The following is a 16,716-nucleotide window of genomic DNA, read 5'->3' as shown; positions in this document are numbered from 1 at the left end:
ACGGCATTCATATGTCACATGTTTTCTGTTTATCGCAAATGAGGCTACGATTGCACGACATATTCCACTGCAAATAATTAGCTAGCCAGAGATGGAAAACGAAAGCGAAGTGGCAAGATGTGAAAGAAAGGCCTTGGGACTATGTGAGGCATTGCATTGTGGTGAGAACATGAGAAACAGTTGCTAGACGTAATTAAACCTCCTTAGTGTTGGTCACATTATTGGATATGTCATCCTTCATAGAAATTTTCTCTACATGAGCTGTTATTATGCGGCACGCCATAGAATTTGTCCTCGAAAGTGCGATAGACCTAAATTTGGATTGTTATTTGTGCAAGCCGCTTCAAAATAAAGCCTTAGTATTGGATGAAATTAAGGCTCCTAGAGGCTCAAGAAGTCATATCCGGTATATATCGGTGTATAAGGGGACTATATGAGTTTATGGACCGATTCCCATGACACTTGGCATATATGTTGGAAGTCTTTCCATGGAGACTTCTGTTAAGTTCTGTTCCAATATCAGTTCGAAGTATGATCCGAATCGGTCTATAAACTGATATAGGTGCCATATTTGACTTCTTGAGACCCTAGAAGCCTTAGTTCTCAGCCGATTTAGCTGGAACTTGGTACATGAAGTACATTTATGCCTTTCAACACCTATGCCAATTCTCAACCAGATAGGTTCATAAATATATATGCCCCCCTATATAAACCGGATTTGACTTCTTATACCGCTTGAAGCCGCTGATATTTTTACCGTCCGACACAGAATAACCGTGGGCCTCAGTCGCGACAAAATTTGTAATATAGATTCTGACAAATTACACTGTTAAATCAACAAATCTTCTCAAAACACATCTAATTTTTTTAGCCCCCATATCGACCGAACTCCTGATTGAAGGTCCTTAACCCAAAAAATGGCGTATTTATTATCCGATTTTTCTGAAACTTAGTACAGTGAGCTATGTTCAACCACTACACCCTAACGGTCTTGAATCCTTTTTATTGCTCGTACATTACATTTTTCACTGAATGTCGACAAAATGTGATTAATATATTGGGTTGCCCAAAAAGTAATTGCGGATTTTTCATATAGTCGGCGTTGACAAATTTTTTCACAGCTTGTGACTCTGTAATTGCATTCTTTCTTCTATCAGTTATCAGCTGTTACTCTTAGCTTGCTTTAGAAAAAAAGTGTAAAAAAAGTATATTTGATTAAAGTTCATTCTAAGTTTTATTAAAAATGCATTTACTTTCTTTAAAAAAAAAACGCAATTACTTTTTGGGCAAACCAATATATACCCGAAGTTATGGGTGTCCAAAGTTCGGCCCTGCTGAACTTAATGGCTTTTTAATTGTCCGTTCCTGAATGATTTTTTTTTTAGTGTAAACTATGAATGTGTTTTTTCACATTTGTAAATTTTGGAAATTTGGAAGAACTGGAACTGGAATTCGAGCGGTACCGCTATGTAGAGGCTATGTCAAAAGATGGACCTATCTTGATCAATTTTGGTTTGCGTATTTGTTGCACTCTGAGAAGCCAAAATGCCAAATTACAGCAACATTTGTTGAAAAATACCATCAAACTCATCAAAATAGGTGAAATCGGGCGGTACTGCTATATAGGTCAAAATGTCAAAACATGGACCAGTCTTGGTTTTTTTTTATTTTTATTTTTTTCGTTTGTATATGTTTTGCTCTCTGAGAAGTCAAAATACCAAATTATAGCAACATTTGTTGAAAAATATTGTCAAACCCCTTTAGAACAGGTGAAACCGGGCTATACCTAAACATGGACCAATGTTCATGATTTTTTTGTAGTAGCGTCTTTTACCCACTAGAAACCTATAATTCAAATTTCAGATCGAAAGCTTTATTAGGAAAAATTTTTGCTGCACCTTCCCATACAAGCGAGACCACTGTGCACTTCCTGAAACCTTGAGCCCCAACTTGTGTGTTGTTCATCGTTATCACGGGAAGCTTAGCTGAAAACTAACGGGCGCGTCCACAGGTTGCGGATAATGGGAAGCTTCGCAGCTTTGTGGAGTAGCTGCAAATGCGGTCGCCGGCAGTGAACGATTTCGAGAGTAGAGTCTCAGTGAGGGGTTTGGTGGCAATGACTCTTACTCAAATACTGAGCGCAATGCTACTCGAAATGATAAGGCGAGTAATTGGCGCCTTCAAATAACCAATGGCCAACATTAGCGTCGGTTCCCTGGTATGGGGCGGCTGGAGGCGAGCGTCGGATCTTGCAGCAAGTGAATTCAAGGAGTTCATGTGCGATCCCACGCAACCCATTGCAGTTGAGCCGCTGGGGGCAGTAACCCGCACCCGGCAAACTATAAGGATTACTCTGAGAAACAAAAGAAGGGTAAGAACGGACTCCCCCAAAACATTGATGACCCACGCAAACGGAAAAGTACCATGATTTGCGGATCTGAACCTGGAATGCTCGGACTCGTTTTAGAGAAGGTGCAGTTTACGCGCTGCACAAGGCTGATATTACCTCCGTACAGGAAGTGCGATGGACTGGGAATGGCGTCACAACAACATCAAACATTGACCAACTATACTATAGCTGCCGTGACACGAGCCATGAATTTGGCTGTGAATTTGTGATGATGAAGGCTATATTTTCCAACTGTAGGACCAAAGATATGTTCCATCCCAATCTTCGCATTGAAATCTGCCAGAAAGATTTTAATATCATGGGCGGGGCAGCGGTCATATTATTGTCTGACTAACCTGAGACTTAAACACCTTGTCTCCAGCTTTACTACGGTGAATGAGAGGCTAGCCACAATCCGCATAAAAGCCAAATTCTTCAACATCAGCCTTATTTGTGCCCATGCCCCGACGTAAGACAGGGACGGGCAGACCAAGGATATTTTCTAAGAGCGCCTAGAGGGAAAATTTGACCGTTGCCCCGCCCATGATATTAAAATTTTTCTGGGAGATTTCAATGCAAAGATTGGGACGGAACATATCTTTGGTCCAACAGTTGGAAAATTTAGCCTTCATCAGATAAGGTCCGATAATGGGTTGAGACTTATAGACTTTTTCACCATGTCACATGGTTGGCTCCAGATCAAGAAGTAAGGAATCAAATTGATCACGTTGTGATAGATGGAAGGCGGATGACTGAGTGTTTTAGATGTACGATTGATTCGTGGAGCGAAAACAGATTCGGATCAATACTTTGTTGCAGCAAAGTTTCGCATCCGTTTGAGTATGGCGAGAAAAGTGCGATCTGACACTGCACGGAACCCGGTACGTCATATCTATGAGCACCACACAGGCTGGCACTTTGAGGCCCGATCTGTGTGATGTCTATCGCTATTACGAGAAGCTTAGGTGAGAGCTACCGGGCACGTCCACTCCATTCGGAGTAGCTGCAAAGGCAGTCGTAGATAATCAGCAGTATGGAGCGGAGAGTCTCAGTGAGTGGCGGGGCGGCACCGGCTCTTGCATAAATACTGAGTGCCTATGATGCTCGATATGACACGGCAAGTGATTGGCGCCTTTATATAACCAATGGTCACAATGTCCATTGGAGTATGCTCAACTACAGGATCTTGCCAACGCCACATGCAAATGTGGCTACAACAACAACTGCAGGACATTAAAAAGCTGCACACACAACAAATGGCAATGGCATGCTATACTCGACTGACCCATCTGCTTGATGAAAGTACTTCTTGTCCCAATAATGTAACGGCGGCAAGTCTTTACATTGTCCACGTCTCCCCCATAAACCCCATGGTACGTATCGAAATTCCGCTGAATCCAAGAATACGACATACAATGCCAGATCAAGTAGAGGTATCGGGAGAAAAGGAGAGAGGAGAAACGTCTTTTCTGCAGAATGTAAGAAGAAAAAGAAAAGGCGTCAGTGTGAGCGCATTGAAATGAACAGGAGTCAGAATGAAGTTCGGAAATTATACCAAAGAATTAAACATCATACCAATGGCTTTGGTGCAGGCACATTCTTTTGCAGAGACAATGAAGGAAATCTGGTAACTGACACAGATATTGCGCTGACGATGGCGGCGAAGGGGATGCCTCAGAACCAATCCCTGATGATGGTATGGAATGTTTACCTTCTAGTCAGAATGAGGTCCAAGCAGCGGTGACCCGACTGAAGAACAACAAGGCAGCAGCAGCCGACGGGTTGCCCGCTGAACTATTTAAGACTGGAGGTGACACGCTGATAAGGCGTATGCATCAGCTTGTCTTCGAGATCTGGAGCGCATACACGATGATTGGAACCTCTGCATACTATGTCCCGTACACAAGAAACGAGACAAGACGGAATGTGCCAACTACTGAGGACAAAGTGTCCTCCCCATCGCATACAAGAAACTCTCGGGCGTACTGTGTGAAAGATTAAAACCTAAAGTCAATGAGATATATGGGCCGTATTAATGAGGCTTTAGACCTGCCAAATCTACCATAGACTAGATATTCACTGATTTTAGGCGTTCGATGTCATAGGTGGACATGCAAAGCTCTGTGCCACGGTGGTCTCCCCCACACATACACATTCACTTAGTTTCAATGTCGCACTGAATATATACATAAAATTTTATATCGATTCATGTTATGATGTTTTTCTAGCAAAAAGTACTACAAAATACACATTTAGTTTAAGTTAATGACACAATAAAATATGTCAAATGAATTCCTTTCTCCTTTCCAAAATAATTCCTCTTACAGGCCCTTACAGCAATAGGGCCCTGATAAAACTTTTCCATTTTTCACATTAAGTAGCCTTCCTTAACCACACGCCTGGCATAATGTGCGTATGTGAACACGTGCGATATACAAATGGATCTCTTTCATATCCTTCCTGCAAACCCAAGGATTATGCACAAACTCTTGAGACAATATTCATATGATGTAACTGATGAATTTGACTTTTGCACCACAGCTGCCAGATAAAATCCTTGAGAGAATTTACATCGATGTCCTCGAAATATCTTCCAGCACAAATTGATGTAACAAAAATAAAAACACTTGTCGTCGTCGGGAGAGAATATGATGCGATATATGATATGTGACTAATTACATGAAACGTGTGTTCTTGCCAAAAAAAAGAAAAATTATGAGTTTTGGCCCTTGGGGGAAACTAAGCTTATGAACTGTTTTCCCATCAATGTGAAACTTCAGAATATCAATGATAGGAACGGAAAGGAAAAAGAAAAAATTCAAAGTATGTAGTTTGGGCTAACATTTACCAAACACTACCTTAAATAAATAACAAAAAAGTCGTACATATCGTGCAAACCAAAGTGTCCATTTGCAAAATTTACCTAAAAATTTTGATATCGATGACATTGTTTTTTTATGAAAAAAAAAAATTGTAAATGATTTTTTTTTAACATGTGTTGGGGAAACTTGTAAAGGATTTTTTGGAAAATCTCCCAACTGGCTCGGGTCACCGCTTCGCCTAGAAATAGATTTATGAAAATATCGATTTCTATGCCATTCCACACCACCATAGAATATTAATCTCCTTACTCGGGTTTTGTATTCGGCCACCGTATCGCAGGGGTTAGAATGTCGCCTATGACGCCGGTGATTATCCCGTAACTAATGCTGACTACATTTGTGAGGTTTCCTGTAATGCTAAAGCTTCTTTACCAAGTGATACTTCTTTACCAATTGTACCCCATATCCACCTGCTACGAGGGTTGCCTTTTATATTTCGGGATTGGACAACCCTTGTGTTGCAATCTGCCAACTAACAGCTCTATAGCAAAGCCTGACATTTTTAAGGTTATACGCACCCAGACTGTTTTAACATATGAGCGCTATTTGTGTTGTTTACAGTAACTTAAAAGGGTCATCTCGCCCAAAAAATGGAATTAAATCGTAAACGTTTTCGTGCGATTATTTTTTACAACTTTCGACGTGGATTAACTCGACAATAGTGCATCGATTAACTTAATTAAATTTGTGGCGATGAAGCTCCATCAAGGATCGTCATGTGACCTATTGTGGGATTGAGACAACCTTAGTCATTGGTGGGACCAGCATACATTCAATATTGCATGAACATTTGACTATAAAAAAAAATTTGTTCGCGTTGGATCCCACACAATTTTCCAATCGTTTTAAAAAGACTCGTTCCGATTGGTCGAAAGAAATGCTCCAAAAATACAAAACAACTGCATTTCTGAGCACTCAAAACATCGATTTGTTGAGTTATCCGCCGTATAGTCCTGACTTGGCACTGAATAACTTCTTTTAATTCCCTTAAGTAAAAAATAAAATAAGAGGTCAACGTTTTTCGACATCTGAAGAATCGGTTTATGCATTCAGAATGCATGTTTTGGAGATACCTCAATCAGAGTGGCAAAAGTGCTTAGACAATTGGTTCAAACGCATAAAAAGGTGTATAGATCTTATTGAGGAATATTTTGAAAAACAATATAGCGATTTTTGATGATTAATATTTTTTTTTGTGTTCTCTAATCCCGAAATATAAAAGGCAACCCTCGTATTTCGCTAAAAACTCTTAAAACGTCGAATATAAATTTTCGAAGAAAAACCTTGTTCCTTATATTGCAAAAGAATAAGAGGTCCTTGTCCAGCTAGTTTTCGTTTGAAGAAAAATTCGTAAGGCAACACACTGTCCCAAATTTCGGCGTTATCGGATAATAAATGCACCTTTTATGGGTTCCAAACCTTAAATCGAGAGAGATGGCAGCTATATCCAAATCTAAAACGATCTGGGCCAAATTTAAGAGGGATGTCGAAGGGCCTAACATAACCCACGGTTTCACATTTCGGCGACATCGTATAATAAATGGGCGTTTTATGGGCCCAAAACCTTGAATCGAGAAATCGGTCTATATGGCAGCTATATTCAAACCTGGAGCAATCTGGGCCAAATTGCAGAAAGTTGTCGAAGAGCCTTACGCAACTCATTGTCCCAAATTTTGGGAAAATCGGACAATAAATGCGCTTTTTATTTGCCCAAGACCTTAAATCGGCGGATCGGTCTATATGGCAGCTACATCCAAATCTGGCCAAATTGAAGGAGGATTTCGACTAGCTTAACATAACTCACTATCCACAATTTTAGCAAAATCGACCCTTAATGGCGGATCGATTTATATGGGCGCTATATGAAGATATAGTCCGATATAGCCCATTTTCGAACTTAACCTGCTTATGGACAAAAGAAGAATCTGTGCAAAGTTTCAGCTCAATATCTCTATTTTATTTTTAAAGACTGTAGCGTGATATCAAAAGACAGACGGACGGACATGGCGAGGTCGTCTTAAATTTTTACGCTTATCAATAATATATATTCTTTACTAGCCGAACCGGGCCCGCTCCGCTGCGCCTTCTTCAACTCTCTAATATCTTTTTAGGGTGGGGACACTTTGCCTTGAATGCGGATATCGTATTCGTGACATTGTAGCCTATGGCGCTGAGCGCGTTCGAATCACGGCGAGAACATCGGACAAAGCGGTGTTTATTCCCTCTTAATGTTGGCGACATTTTCAAGGTACAATGCCATGCATTGTCATTTGAAATATTTTTTCCAAAGAGGTGTCGCACTGTTGGATGCCATTCGGATTCGGCTATAAAAAAAGGGGTGCCTTATCATTGAGTTTAAACTTGAATCGGAAAGCACTCATTGATGTGTGAGAATTTGCTTCTTCTCGGTTCCAATGGGAATTTTCTTTCTTAGGGTAATGTTCTCATTAGGGGAGGGATGGCACCTCAGACATTTCGAATCAAATATGGATATAAAATGCGTGCTGCACTTCCAATTCCCTTTAATTTGAGACCCATATTGCCATGGCTGGTAAATATGAACCGTTGGGAGAATATTTTTGGGGCTGCAGAGGCCACCGGCACTTTACACTGAAAATAGATATCAAATTCGTTTTTTATTCCCAGCGGAAGTGAAGTTCAGTTTTGGGGCGTGCTTTCGGTCGTACCCCAAAACACTTGGCTCCAAAGTTGGATATCAAATTCGTATCTACTCTCAAATACCTTTCATTTGAGTGACATATTATCATAATGGGTCAAATAACCCATTTGACGTATCTTTAGGAGGAAAATCGCCACCTAGACTTGAACGCAAATTTTAATGTCATACTTGAGATCTACTCCCTAATACCTTTCATTTGAGTCTCATATAGCCATGATCGGCTAATATGCCCATTACTTTATGCCATATTTGTAATCTAATGCCTAGCACTTTTCGTTTGAGTCCCATATTGACATGAACTTCGAATATATCTGCTTAGATGAGTTTTGGGGTTGGGGGGGAGGCCCGTTGGGTTCTTGGACCCAAATTTTAATACGATATTCATTTTCTGGTCTCTAATACCTTTCATTTGATACCCTTATTGTAGCCATCGGACCACTTTAGGATATTGGTTTTTGGGGTAAGGAGAAGGATCCGCCTCCACCCGATATCAAAAAATTATATAGCCTATGTTTCTTTCCACAAAAACATACACAATCTATGAAAATTTTTAGAAAGTCGGCTCAGCCAAGAATCATATAGTCATAAGGGGTCTAAAGGCGTTTTTGAGAGGTGGCGTGACCCCCTATACTTCGATCTGATTTTGTATGCCAGATTCGAAACCTACTCCCGAATACCTTTCATTTGAGCCCCATATTGAAATTAACATCCAATATGTCTGTTTGGGGAGTTTTGGGGTTGGAGCGGCCCGATGGGTACTTAGACTCAAATTTTAATACCATATTCGTACTTGGTACTTGGACCCAAGTTTTAATACAATATTAATTTTCTACTCTCCAATACCTTTTATTTGATATCTATATTGTCCTGATCGGTTCACTTTTGATTTTGGGTTGTGTTTTTGGCATAAGGGGGAGGGTCCGTCCCCCTTCCGATACCGAAAAATTATATAGCCTATGTTTCCTTCCAGACCAACCTACACAGCATGCGATAATTTCGAGAAAGTCGGTTCTGCCGTTTTTCAGTCTATACGGAACAAACAAACCGAGTCCCATATATTCGCTATTAGCTTATGTGCCCATTTTGGGCGTTTTTGTGGGGTGGGTGGGGTGACCCCCTTTACTTTGCCAGATTCGTTATCTACTCCCACATACTTTTCATTTGATACCCATATTGTCCTTATCGGCCCACATTTGATTTTGGTGGTGTTTTTGGGGTAACGGTGTTGGGTCCGCCCCCTTCCGTTATCAATAAATTATAAAGCCTATTTCTACTTCCTGACCATATTCGTAATCTACTCCCGAATACCTTTCATTTGAGTCTCATATTGTCATGATCGTCAAATAAACATATTTTAAGGGGTTTTGGGGTTGGGGCGGCCCCCCAGGTACTTGGACCCAACTTCTATTATGAAATTCTTACTCTACTCTAGAATACCTTTCATTTGAATCCCATATTATCCCGATCGGTCCACTTTTATTTTTGGTAGTACTTTTAGGGTAAGGGGGAGGGTCCGCCCCCTCCCGATATCAAAAAATCAAATAGCCTATGTTTCTTTCCAGACCAACCTACACAATCTGTGAACATGTCAAGGAAATCCGGTCAGCCGTTTTTGAGTCTATATGGAACAAACAAACAAACCGACAAACACAAATTGAATTTTATATAAAAGATAGGGTCGGAAATTGATATTTCGATGCGTTGCAAACCGAATGACCACAATTAATATACCCCCCTCCTTCGGTGGTAGGGTATAAAAATATAGGAAAATCTAAATTTACAGTAAACATGGCAGACAGGTTGTTAACAATTTTTCTATAAATTTTGTCTAATAAAAAAGCAATTTTCAAAATTTCCCCACATCTATTTTGTTTCAAAAGTTGACGGCTCGTCATTTCGTTTTTCGTCGATACTTCTTTCACAAAATGTTATATCCAATCAACTTTTTTCTAACATTTTTGAGCATGTTTGTTGCGTAGAATACCTACATACATACATACATACATACATACATACATACATACATATTGTACTAGTTTATGGGAATGCATGCATTTGCTTAGGTAATTGAATGTTGATTCATTCCAATGTATGTAAAGACCTTTGACGACTATGCATCAGTTTATGGATGAGTGTGCCAGTGTGTGTGCGTGTGTGCGTGCGTGCCTGGTTATGTGTATGTGTTCAAGCACACATGTTACATGAAATTATCCTGCGGTCATAAAAATAAATTGAAAATTTTGTTGTCTTTGAGCAGGGAGCAAAAACAAGAAGAAGAGCAACAAAAAAAGCAAAAACAAAAACATGTAAGGAAAATAGAATTAATTTCTGGTACTTTTCAAAATGGTTATGTATATCCCGTCCGGACCCTATGCCATTAAGGAACAATAAAAAGTTGTCAAATTCTTGTAAACAAAATCCAATACTTTATGGATCACTAAAATTGGAAAAAAAACAAGTAAGAAAAGGCGCAAAAGTCGAGCGGTGCCGACCATATAACAGCCTACACCTACACTATAAGTGAAAATTTGGCACTATGTATATTTCTGAATCGATCTTGATGCGAAAGTTTTCAGAGGAATCATAAAATAATTCCCATCAAATTTCGACCAAATTATTTCAAAATTATAACAATTACGAATCTATAAGTAAAGGGTGATTTTTTAGCTATTATCTTTTTGGCAACACTGATTTGAATAGCTCATGGACGTTTCGTGTTTTGTTTCACTGTCAAACATCTTCAGTTTGGTCTATAATTTTACCATGAATCGTCTAACAAAAGAACAACGCTTGCAGGCAATGGAACTTTATTATCAAAATGCGTGCTCTGTTAAGAAAGTTAATCGCGCGCTTCTTCCATTGAGCGACGAAGCCCATTTTTGGCTCAGTGGGTACGTAAATAAGCAGAATTGTAGATTTTGGAGTGAAGATCAGCCAGAAGCATTGCAAGAGCTACCAATGCAAATTTGCAAATTTTGCCCATGAACATTCCACTAAGGAACAGGGGAAACTTCTCACATATCAACGAGTGCAGGCCGATTCATGTTTTAAGCTCAATGATAAGGGGCCTCCTTTTTATGGCCGAGTCCGAACGGCGTGCCACAGTGCGACACCTCTTTGGAGAGAAGTTTTACACGGCATAGTACCGTGGAGGAGAAAACCACCGCTGAAATTTTTTTCTAATGGTCTCGCCAGGATTCGAACCCAAGCGTTGAGCGTCATAGGCGGACATGCTTACCTCTGCGCTACGGTGGCCTCCAAGAGCTACCAACACATCTAGAAAAAGTCACAGTTTGTTGCGGTTTATAGGCTGGCGGCATCATTGGAACGTACTTCTTTAAGGATGATGCGAATCGTAACGTAACTGTGAATGGTGAGCGCTATCGTGAGATGATATCCAACTTTTTTTTGCCCAAAATGCAAGAGAGATATATCGCAGCTATATATAAGTCTGAATAGACTTTGATAAAAATCACTAAAAATGTCCAGAGAGAGCAGTGAATATCGGACGATACATATTGGTTTGTGGGAGCTATATCTAAATCTGAACCTATTTCTATGAAATACACCAGTAATAGTCACTAGATGATCCTCAATGGCATATTTCGTTAGTACCGGATATAAAATTACTTCATTTTCGCAAAATTGGTCTAGAGCGAACAAGCGACTACATATATAAAAGAAATGCTTGACTGACTGACTGATCATCGCCCAGCCTAACCGATTTAAGCTAGAAATTTTGCACGAATGTTCGTTTCTAGGGTCATAGGCACGGGATAAGGCTGGATTTGGTTATAATCGTACGTTTGGGTACTAAAAAGGTACTAAAAAGTACCAAAAAGTACGAAATGGTACATATTTGCCCAGCACGAACGGAAGGGGGTACAATTATGTTCTTGGGCTCAAATTAAAGAGAGTCTCGAAAAAATAAGGTATGGTGAAACAATTTTTGAAAATTGTACGGAAAGTGGAAGAAATAGTACGTTTAGTACCCCAACTGGTATTAGTTGATACTTTCTTTGTAAATTACTCTATAATTCTGAATTTTGGAATTTAGGTACACTTTGGCAACCTTAATTGGGTGACTATAAGAGTTTTTGGAAATTTGTACATTTAGGTACTAAAAAGGTACGAAATAAGTGAACTTTGTACAGGTCGGATAGATAGAGGTAGAATTTTGAAATTTGACTTAAAAGAGAAGATTTGTGAGTTTGTTTGTGAGTAGATTAAACAAACACAATTCATGGCAGTTGAATTGCAGACTGGAAAAACAAATATGAGTAATTGAATTATTGGGTTGCCCAAAAAGTAATTGCGGATTTTTTAAAAGAAAGTAAATGCATTTTTAATAAAACTTAGAATGAACTTTAATCAAATATACTTTTTTTACACTTTTTTTCTAAAGCAAGCTGAAAGTAACAGCTGATAACTGACAGAAGAAAGAATGCAATTACAGAGTCACAAGCTGTGAAAAAATTTGTCAACGCCAACTATATGAAAAATCCGCAATTACTTTTTGGGCAACCCAAAATTATGCTCTTCAAAGATGGGTAAGCAGACGAACACCTCAAGGAAGTGTACTGTCTACTTTACTTTGGAATAAAGCCATTAAAATGCAAATTTGCCCATGAACATTCCATTTAAGAACAGGGGCAAACTTCTTACATACCATTGAGTGCTGTCCTATTCAAGTTTGACCTCCTATTTTTAGGCGAGTCTGAGCGGCTTGTTGCTGTGCAACATATCTTTGGGTAGAAGTTTTACCATGGCTTCTATGCATGGTATATAAACTAACTCGCTTTGGCTACTTTAGTCCATTGTGATACCACAGCAGCGACAGACCAGGCCTCTGGTGGCAATCAAACCGACGACCCCCCACTGGTAATCCAAGCACGCTACTAACTCGGCTACCGGCTACTCGGCTATGACTAAGTTCGGCCGGGCCGAATTTTGGGAACCCACCACCATGGATTCTGTTAAAAATTTATACAAAATAAATTTTGTTGAAGAGCAAAATTTTTTTCTACATACGAAACTTCTCTCAAACCAACAAAAATTAAAGCTTCTCGGAACCGAACAACGATGATCAAGAGACTGGTTTACATGGGAGCTATATCGCGTTATAGACTGCAGATCGGTTTATATGGGAGCTATATCAGGTTATAGACCGATTAGGACTTTGCTTAGTACAGTTGTTGTAAGTCATAATAGAACATTACATGCAAAATTTCTGGCAAATCGGACAAAAATTGCGGCTTGTAAGGGCTCAAGAAGTCAAATTGGGAGATCGGTTTATAAGATTATAGACCGATTTGGACCGTACCTGGACCGTACTTGATACAGTGGTTGGAAGTCATAACAAAACACTATCTGCAAAATTTAAGCCAAATCGAAGAAAAATTGTGGCTTCCATGGGCTCAAAAAGTCAAATCGGGAGATCGGTTTATATGGGTGCCATATCAGGTTATAGACCGATTTCGACCGTTGTAGGTACAGTAGTTGAAAGTCATAAAAAAACACTACCTGCTCAATTTCAGCCAAATCGCACAAAACTTACGGCTTTTAAGGGCTCAAGAAGTCAAATCGGGAGATCAGTTCATATGGGAGCTATATCAGGTTATAGACCAATTTGGGCTGTACTAGGCACAGTTGTTTGAAGTCATAACAGAACACTACTCAGGAAGTCAATCGGGAGATTGGTTTATATGGGAGCTATATCAGGTTATGGACCGATTCGAACCGTACTTGACACAGTTGTTGAAAGTCATAACAGAACACCACGTGCAAAATGTCAGCCAAATAGGACAAATTTGCGGCTTCCAGGGGCTTGAAAAGTCAATTCGGGAGATCGGTTTATATGGGAGCTATATTTGTATCTGAACTGATATGGCCCATTTGCAATGCAGAACGACCTTCATCAATATTAAATATCTATGCAAAATCTAGTTTTACACGATCGTCCGCTATCGTGATTTTGACAGACGGACGGACATGGCTAGATCGACTCAGGACGTCGAGACGATCAAGAATATATATACTCTGTAAGACCCCACAGAATACGAATATTTCGTGGTGTTACAAACGGAAAGACTAGATTAGTATACCCATCCTATGGTGGTGGGTATAAAAATGGTCGCGCAAGCAGATGAAGTGGCTATTGCGGTTAAGGGAAAGTTTCCCAGCTCTTTAAGAGGTATACACACCACAGGATAGAGCAGGAGGAGGAGATATAAGTTATTCCCAATGGCACCTATCTTCTTGGGAGGAGAGAATGTTCTATTTACAGAAAGCGCAAAATCCCTGGGTATTTTGCTGGACAGGAAATTGAACTTTAAATCCAACATAGGGCAACTCTTGCTCTATTCACCTGCAAGAAAGCCATTGGAAAAAGTTGGGGGTTTAATCCGCGTGTGTCAAGCACTGGCTATATATATCTATACTGCAGTTATCAGACATGTAATGTTATGTGGTGTTGTGGTCTGGTGGACGACGCTTCAAAAGTCCAACTACTGTTGTATACTCTGCCGGATCCAAAGGATGGTTTGTTTGTGCATCACAGCCGCACTGAGGACAACACAATCTGATGTACTGAATTTTACATACATTTGATGTCTCTCTTCATACAATGCTCGATGGTCCAGGCAGATTGCATATTTCTTAGGACTTTATTTGATAAAAAGTATTGTACCACTACTCCCGATAGAACCGACTGGAACTACGATATCCCTGATAATAGAAGTTGTATTGACTTCTATATGGGTGGTTCCAAACTTGACAACCGGGTGGGCCTTGCCGTGGACTCTGAAAAACTGGAACTGGTCATATCGAGAAGATTACCCGACCACCGGAGTTGTGTCTCAAGCTAATACCATTGCATTTTAAGAGGTGGTGAAATGGCTTGGATGTTATGTCAAAACAACGATTGGCATAAATATCTTCTCAGACAGCCCGGCAGCCATTAAATCTCTGGGGGACATTTTTCTGAATTCAAGAACCACGCTCGACTGTCGCAGATCTCTCAACAAGATGGCTGAACAGTACAAAATGCACCTATTCTGGGTTCCGGGACACAGAGCTCTGTCTGATCGAAAAACATGTGGACAGACTGAAGGTAGGACGTCGAGGGAAGAAGAGACTTTAAATTTGCTTTAAATAAAATGTTGATGCTGTAATGCTAACGAATAGAATGCCTATAACAAGGGCTGCTCAAACTAACATCATCATATTGCCCATTCAATCTGGCATTAATGGAATGAACATAAAATACACAAAACAAATTATTCAAAATTGTCATGGGTGAATTTCTAGCGCAAATAAATTCCATTAATTGTCTGAAATAACAAACCAATGTAAGTTGGTGAAATTTACATTTGCACACATTCTCTGAACTTTTCCCCCCACACCCCTCTTCTGCTGAGCCACATCAATTGAAGGAAATTATAAATTCAAGAAGAACAGCCTTTTTCGATGGGATACTTGAAATGACAACATCTCAACACCCCTTCACTTGGAGACTTCATCATTATTCACATCACAATCAGACTCAGTCCATTAGAATGAATAAATTAGCCAAGAATTTTTAACCAAATGAAAATATTTACATTTACAATTCTTTTTACCCAAAAATAAGAATGATTGTGATGACGATGATGATGATGAGGTTGATGATTATGTTGATGTTGGGTAATGAGTATGACAACTCTTTTCTTGTCTTGACTTACATAAATCTAAATTAGATTTGCCAGTGTTAGAGAGCCAGTATCCCGTTGTCGAAACGCTGCCTGCCTGTGGCGCCTTCTTTTCACTTCTCCTGACAGCTGAAACGAAATGGGAGAGACAGAGCATAAAAAGGATAAGTCATTTTCGTTGTTATTTGCAAAATGAGGAGAAAATGGAAAATAACGATAATAAAAATAAATGACAACAATTTTGATTTTATTTGTTTGTGTCCCTTCGTTGTCGTTGTCCTCCTCGTCGTCGTCGTCGTCTTTGCAATGTTGTCTGATTGGTTATAATAAAATGTTGAACGAAGTAAATGAATATAAATGTAGGCTCTTTGATTTGATGCAGCAAGTACCTTTAACCCTTTAAAGGAGCGAAATATTTGATATTGAAAAAACTGATTTCTTTATCGTCTTATTTCAAAAAAATGTAAAAGCGTGCCAAGTTCGGCCGGGCCGAATCTTATATACCCTCGACCATGGATCGCATTTGTCGAGTTCTTTTCCCGGCATCTCTTCATAGGCAAACAAGGATATAAGAAAAGATTTGCTCTGCTATTAGAGCGATATCTAGATATGGTCCGGTTTGGACCACAATTAAATTATATGTTGGAGACCTGTGTAAAATGTTAGCCAATTCGAATAAGAATTGAGCCCTTTGGGGGCTCATGAAGTAAAAGAAGAAAGATCGATTTATATGGGAGCTGTATCATACTATAGACCGATTCAGACCATAATAAACACGTATGTTGATGGTCATGAGAGGATCCGTCGTACAAATTTTCAGCCAAATCGGATAATAATTGCGACCTCTAGAGGCTCAAGTAGTCAAGATCCCAGATCGGTTTATATGGCAGCTATATCAGGTTATGGACCAATTTGAACCATACTTGGCACAGTTGTTGGATATCATAAAAAAACATCGGATAATAATTGCGCACTCTAGAGGCTCAAGAAGTCAAAACCCAAAATCGGTTTATATGGCAGCTATATCAGATTAGGAACCGATTTGAACCATACTTGGCACAGTTGTTGGATATCATA

General features: G+C 39.6%; 1 protein-coding gene across 1 annotated transcript in view; it reads right to left on the bottom strand.

Moving 5' to 3' along the window:
* The window catches only part of LOC106090369 (uncharacterized), a 105,058-nt gene extending 89,297 nt beyond the window's left edge, over window positions 1–15,761 (bottom strand). The window contains exon 1 of the mRNA XM_059367020.1: window positions 15,673–15,761. The gene's annotated coding sequence lies outside the window, so the exon portion shown is untranslated. The remainder of the gene's footprint in view (window positions 1–15,672) is intronic.
* Window positions 15,762–16,716: the final 955 nt, after the last annotated feature.

This window comes from Stomoxys calcitrans, chromosome 4 (genome assembly GCF_963082655.1).
Source record: "Stomoxys calcitrans chromosome 4, idStoCalc2.1, whole genome shotgun sequence".
NCBI classification, from domain to species: domain Eukaryota; kingdom Metazoa; phylum Arthropoda; class Insecta; order Diptera; family Muscidae; genus Stomoxys; species Stomoxys calcitrans.
Note: the sequence above shows the minus strand (reverse complement) of the source record. Positions and strands in the feature narration are given on the sequence as shown.